This window comes from Lactuca virosa, chromosome 9 (assembly GCF_052849685.1).
Source record: "Lactuca virosa cultivar CGN04683 chromosome 9, Lactuca_virosa_CGN04683_v6, whole genome shotgun sequence".
In the NCBI taxonomy this organism is placed as follows: Eukaryota; Viridiplantae; Streptophyta; class Magnoliopsida; order Asterales; family Asteraceae; genus Lactuca; species Lactuca virosa.
Genome location: NC_136434.1, coordinates 226,609,229 through 226,615,228, shown reverse-complemented (window position 1 = coordinate 226,615,228; position 6,000 = coordinate 226,609,229).

The following is a 6,000-nucleotide window of genomic DNA, read 5'->3' as shown; positions in this document are numbered from 1 at the left end:
CAGCATGTCGCATGTCCGATTTGCTAAGTCATCCGAGGCCACCTTTCGACGCGTGTCGCACCCTCTTCGCAACGAAGGCTCGGCCAATCAGAAGCCGCCTCGTGCCTCCTCCGTGTCTCGGTCTCGCATCACCCACGTGTCCTCGCCTCGCATCCGACGCGCGTCCCTCCCCCTCCTATCCGAAGCTGCCGTGTGTCCCTTCCTTCGGCCGGAGCTTCAAACCTCGCCCCTATAAATAGAAGGGTGCGAGACCCCCCGGTGGTAATTTGGAAAATTGCCACTTTTCACCCCTTAAACAATATTTCTTCCATTCCAACTTCCCCCAAAGCCCCGGTATTATACCAAACACCCGAAACACGTCCCGAAGTGCCCGAAGAACCGGAAAAATTTATCTTTTCGGTTTTGAAGCCCAACCCTCGCAGAGCCCGGTTTCTTAATAAAGCTCTTGGTTTTATTAGAAACGATCGTTTTAGGAAACGAAGTGCTGCCTGATTATCAATAAATCATGTGAGTGTGTAGTCACTTTCACCTTACACATAGATATGAAGTATTTTCTTTAAAATACGTGCTATGTGTAATTATATTAATTGTTTATTTGAGGTGACTGTTGAATAAATGTTTTATACAAGTTTTAAACTGTATATGTATTTTATCTACAAATATGTTGGGTAAAACATGGGTAGACGAAATAGTCGATGTGTGTTAAAATGATGAGAGGCCTCGATGTTATTGTTGTTGTTGTTGTTGTTGTTGTTGTTATAGTCATCTAGCGGAGTATAGATGACGTCCATGGAGCTTTCTAGACAGTCCAGTGGAACACTAGCAGGTTCGCAACTTGTAGGTGTTGGTGAACTATATGTTCATTGGTGTACTCCATCCCCCTCATGGTTGCCTTTAGGACATGTATGGCTGAGGAGTCCCCTTAGCAGAAGTGTCCACCCCGATGATAATCCTTAGGCTAGGTCCCTTGTGATAGGTGTTTAGGGACGTAAAGTGAGGATAACGGGAATGGGTAATCAGGGTTATTGTTGATTGATGAATTTAATAAGTTTATTATTATTGTGGGTTGAAAACCCTATATTCTCACCAGGCTCCCAAGCCTGACCCACTCAGCTTTTTATATTACAGGTAGTGGACCCCGAGCATAGTCGGATGATGATGAGAGATTTTTGGATTATAGGCCAGTAGTTGTAAATAACTGTTGTAAGGCTTATAATGTCTTGTTTATGCTTTTGATCTGTATCGGATTATGACATCCCGAGGTTTTGATATAAAATGAAAATATATATTTCTTAAAGAAAGGTTTTGATAAACTTTTATCATGTTTTGTTTTGGGGACCAATTCCGCAACATCTTTTAAAAGGATTTCTCTGACTTTATTTTAAAAGCATAAATTAAATCGGTCTTTTCTGGCCGAGAAATTTGGGGATGTCACACAACAATCTTTCCGATCCCCATCAAGAACAAATCTTCTGCTGAAACCACAATCCTGGCCACTCCCAGTGCCGACCATCACACCAGTACTCATGAAATAACCCCTCATACGATGCTCCAATACTGAAAAATCCACCCAGCGCGTGAATTCAGACCATCATTCGAGTAGCAGGTCCCTCTCGGCTACGGTTGAGGCTCAGACGAGAGTTGCATCACAGAGCCAAATCATTCACTCCGAGATTATTTGATTCCGCGGTGAGCAACATAGCATCACCCGATCAGCTCACTGCTTTCTGCACCAAATACCTTATCATCATTCCTGTCTGAAGTCCTGCCGACTCCCATCTGCCTTTCGGATGAACCGAGACCACCCTGGTCCCAACTGATCTACCATTACCCGCAATACCGGTCCCCCACCGGTCACCGCACACAAGAACAACCCTCAGCCGCTCTCAGCGACTTACGAGGATACTGCGACTACCTGAACTGTCCTTCCAACCTAGCCACTCTGGCTTTAGAAGTGCTGGGATTCTCGATCCCTTACCTTACCCTAAGGTCTCTACCAGGTCCCACCTACTGCCATAAGAACACGGGCCTCGCCCACTGGTATCACCCAAACTATACTTCGGAGCGGCCTCTCCTACCGGTCTCACCTATCCAGGGCTAGGGAGGCCCAATCCTCCTCTAATCTAATCTTGCTATACCTCCTTATTCTTATCATGCTAATCCGGAGATATGGGCCCCCACCCACACTCCGCGAACTAGGAGATTCGGGCCCCCGCCCACACTCCGCTAACTAGGAGATAAGGGCCCCCACCCACACTCCTCTAACTAGGCTGCTAATGAATGCTACGGCTTACCCGCAGTCTTACAACACTTGTCTCACTAACTCGCTGCTAGGGAATGCTGCGGCTATCCCGCAGTCTTATATCCTGACTAAACTCGCATCTTGTCGGAAGCTCTCCGACCTGGTTCCCCGATCCAAACATCAACTAATCGTGAATACACGAACTCAAGGTTGGAAAGTTTCCCCAACTCCCAAATTACATGCTCCTCAATCCAAATAGCCACTTGAGCTGTCTTCTTCCTCACCAAGACTGCGAAACCATCCCAGTCGTGCACTTACTCCTGCCCTTAACCACTCGGGTGGCTCTCCCCCACTTCGACTTGACTAGCTCCTCACAGCTCACAGCTTGGAAGAATTCCCAATTCTCCCTATCATCCCCTGACCACTCTGCTGAAAACCCATGCTTACTACCGATGGTGATCTAACCGATCTATTCCCAACGATACCTTTCCCGAAAACTAGCGAGACACTACCGAGTGCCACACTCGCATGCTACAGTTACTGCATCCTGAGTAACCTGCTCTAAAGGAATGACCTCTAACTATCATTCTAAAATCCAAGGTATGCAGATGAAATATAACTCAATCACAAGCAGGCTACAATATTCCGAAATATCATTATCATTACCGATGCAGAACCATAACAATAAAATCATAACATAAGCTCATAGAGAATGAAAGATACGCACGTGACACATCGGGCTGCTCACACCTCCTCTGAAACCAACTGATACACCCTGCTCCTCGCTGCAGGCGCCTCCGCCCGGCCCTGGCGGCCGTCGGTGATCCTCAAGGTTGCAGGGGCAAGTGCTATCACCTGTCCTGCTGAATGCAAACTCGGACACTGGGCCTTCTTGTGGCCCCTCTGACTGCAATGGAAACATATCAGGTCTGATCCCTAGGTGGTGGTAGCAGTACAATCCCTGCTAAAATGACCAATCCAGCCGCACCTAAAGCAGCCAGAATCACCACCGCTGCCATTCCTACACGCACCCTCATGCGTCCTGCCGCACTTGCCACAACGGCTCCGGTCCTGAGGACCTCTCAAGGTAGAATCTGATGTCTTCGGCCTCTTGCCCGATCCCATAGATATCTGAACCTCTGCCAACTTCCTCTTCTTCTCTGTCTCAAGATCAATCTCTATTTCTCTGGCCCGAGCGATCATGTCTTCCAGCGTCTTGCAGCTGGACCGACTCACGAACTGATTGATATCGCTCCTCATCATCTCGTGGTACCGAGCCTTCTTCATCTCCTTGTCCGCCACATACTGCGGAACCAGAAGGCCTCTCTCCCTGAACTTGGCGGTGATCTTCGCCACTGTCTTTGTAGTCTGCCGCAAATCCTGAAACTCTCGGGCTAACTGCTAAACCTCAATCGCCGGTGCAAACTCGACCTTGAACCTGGCCGAGAAATCGCTCCATGTCATCGCGTCCAACGCATAATCATCCCCTATAGCATGACCAACCCCTTCCCACCAATCCCGCGCTCTGTCCTTCAGAAGACAGGAGGCGAGGCGAACCTTGTCCCCCTCGGGACACCGGCTAGAACGAAAAGCGTTGGCGACATCAGCCAACTATCTGCCGCTAGCAATGGGGTCCCTAGCCCCATGGTAATCTGGAGCCCCGCAAGCTCTGAACTCCCGAAATGTCAATGTACACGCTCCCATCATGGCCATCATCTCAGTGCGGAAGGCTCCAATCCTCTCATCCAATATCTCCAGTATGCCCTCCTTGACCGTACCAAAGATCATAGGAGTCTGGTCTAGAATACAGCATGTAATCTCAGCTGATACAAACTCCCTCATCCGCTCCTCGAGCTGCTCGGTTCCTGAACCTGAGCCTGATCCCTCTCCGACACCTGATCCATCCACTGGTCTATCTCGCAACGTCGCCATGCTGCAAACATGTCATAACAATCATCAAAATACACATCACTGCTGAGGGATCACACACACTCACACTACAAGATCCCTGGTTTTATCTCGGCCCTTCTTGAATCGACTACGGATCCTCTGCTTTCAGTAGTATGGGCCCTACTACCTTCCACATCTATCCGTATTTTCCTCAAGAATTGCCTCGACCACGCCAAGTCCCTTTCACTGCTACTAACACTACTCCCAGCACTACTCTCATCCTAGGCTTGCCCTAGGGTATCATCTAACTCATTCCCTCCTCAGCTGCTGAAGGACTTCCCATTAATACCAACTAGCTACCTCATGAATATAGCCACATACAACAGAGATCAGATAATCCTTCGAGTAAAAGACTCATCCCTAGAACGGTTGGACTCAGACAAGAGCTGCGCAATAGGGTCAAATCTTATCACTCTGAGATTATCCAGCCTGTGCCACATGCGACTTAGCATATTCACTTAATAGCTAGCTCGCATTACTAAAAGTCCCACGAGCACAAAGCAAGCAGCATTCAGACAATGGAGAAAAACTAACCACATAATCCAATCAAACTGTTCTATCCTCTACTCAGGAATCTGTACTAGCATGCAACTCATAAAGCTCATACACATATAACATGCACATAAGGCATCCTCCTAGATCCTTAGTCCTAATCTAGCATGCAGTTCTAATAATCATATCATAACAAAACTTGTATGGGTATTTTGGGGTACTTACTTGAGCTCGGCTGATTGCATGCACCACACCCTTTTTCTTCTTTTTCAAAGTTCTTTTCTCTTTTCAAAACTCTTTTCTTTTTCTAGAAATTCCTTTCTTTTCTCAAAGCTCTTTTTCCAAAAATGATTTTCCTTTTGAAAATTTTCATACCAATTCCTCAGTTTGAGTCCAGACATACCCGAGAGCGTGCCCGAATCCCTCAAACCAAGGCTCTGATACCAACTTGTAACATCCCAAAAATCATGACCAAAAATTTCTTTTTAAAACATTACTTAGAACATAGTATTAAATCATTTCAAACATACTAAAAGGGTTCTATAACGAATCATTGTATCTTTTCAAAACACTTGTTCATTTTATCAGAGTAAACATATCAGGCTAAACTTCCTTGGTGTGTGCCATGCGATCATCCCGAGCTCTTCCCTCCGCTACCGGAAGTATCTGAAACGAAAACTGAAAACCGTAATCACGAAGCTTAGTGAGTTCCCCAACCTACCACATACCATATACGCATAACCAGAAACACATAACCACATACTGGGCCCCCGCCTGCTGCATCGGGCCTTGCCCGGCATCGGGCCCCGCCCGTCACCAGACCCCGCTTGGCATCAGGTCCCACCTGGCATCGAGCCCCGCTCGGTATACATATCTGTCTTCCTTAGGCCCCGCCTGTCTCCGGGCCTCGCCCAACTCATGCATACATACAATCGAATAGCATACTAGAACATACATAAACATACTCTATCTGTACCCTGATCTAAGGCCTCGCCTAACTCGGGCCCCGCCCCTGGTCTGCTACTGAAGTAGTGGAACCCCGTCCATACTCCTACTAGTAGTGAGATATGGGCCCCCGCCCACACTCACATCCCTCCTATCACAGGCCTCGCCCCTACTCTGCTAATATCGAGACATGGAACCCCATCCATACTCAGCTAGTGATGAGATACGGGACCTCGCCCACACTCACCTCCCTACCAGGCATATACTAGTATCACAGAGACACAAGTATAAACGAACACACAACATAAGAATCTTCCTCGGGATTGCCCCGGCATCGGACCCCCGGTCCGGAGACATACTATTATCTAACA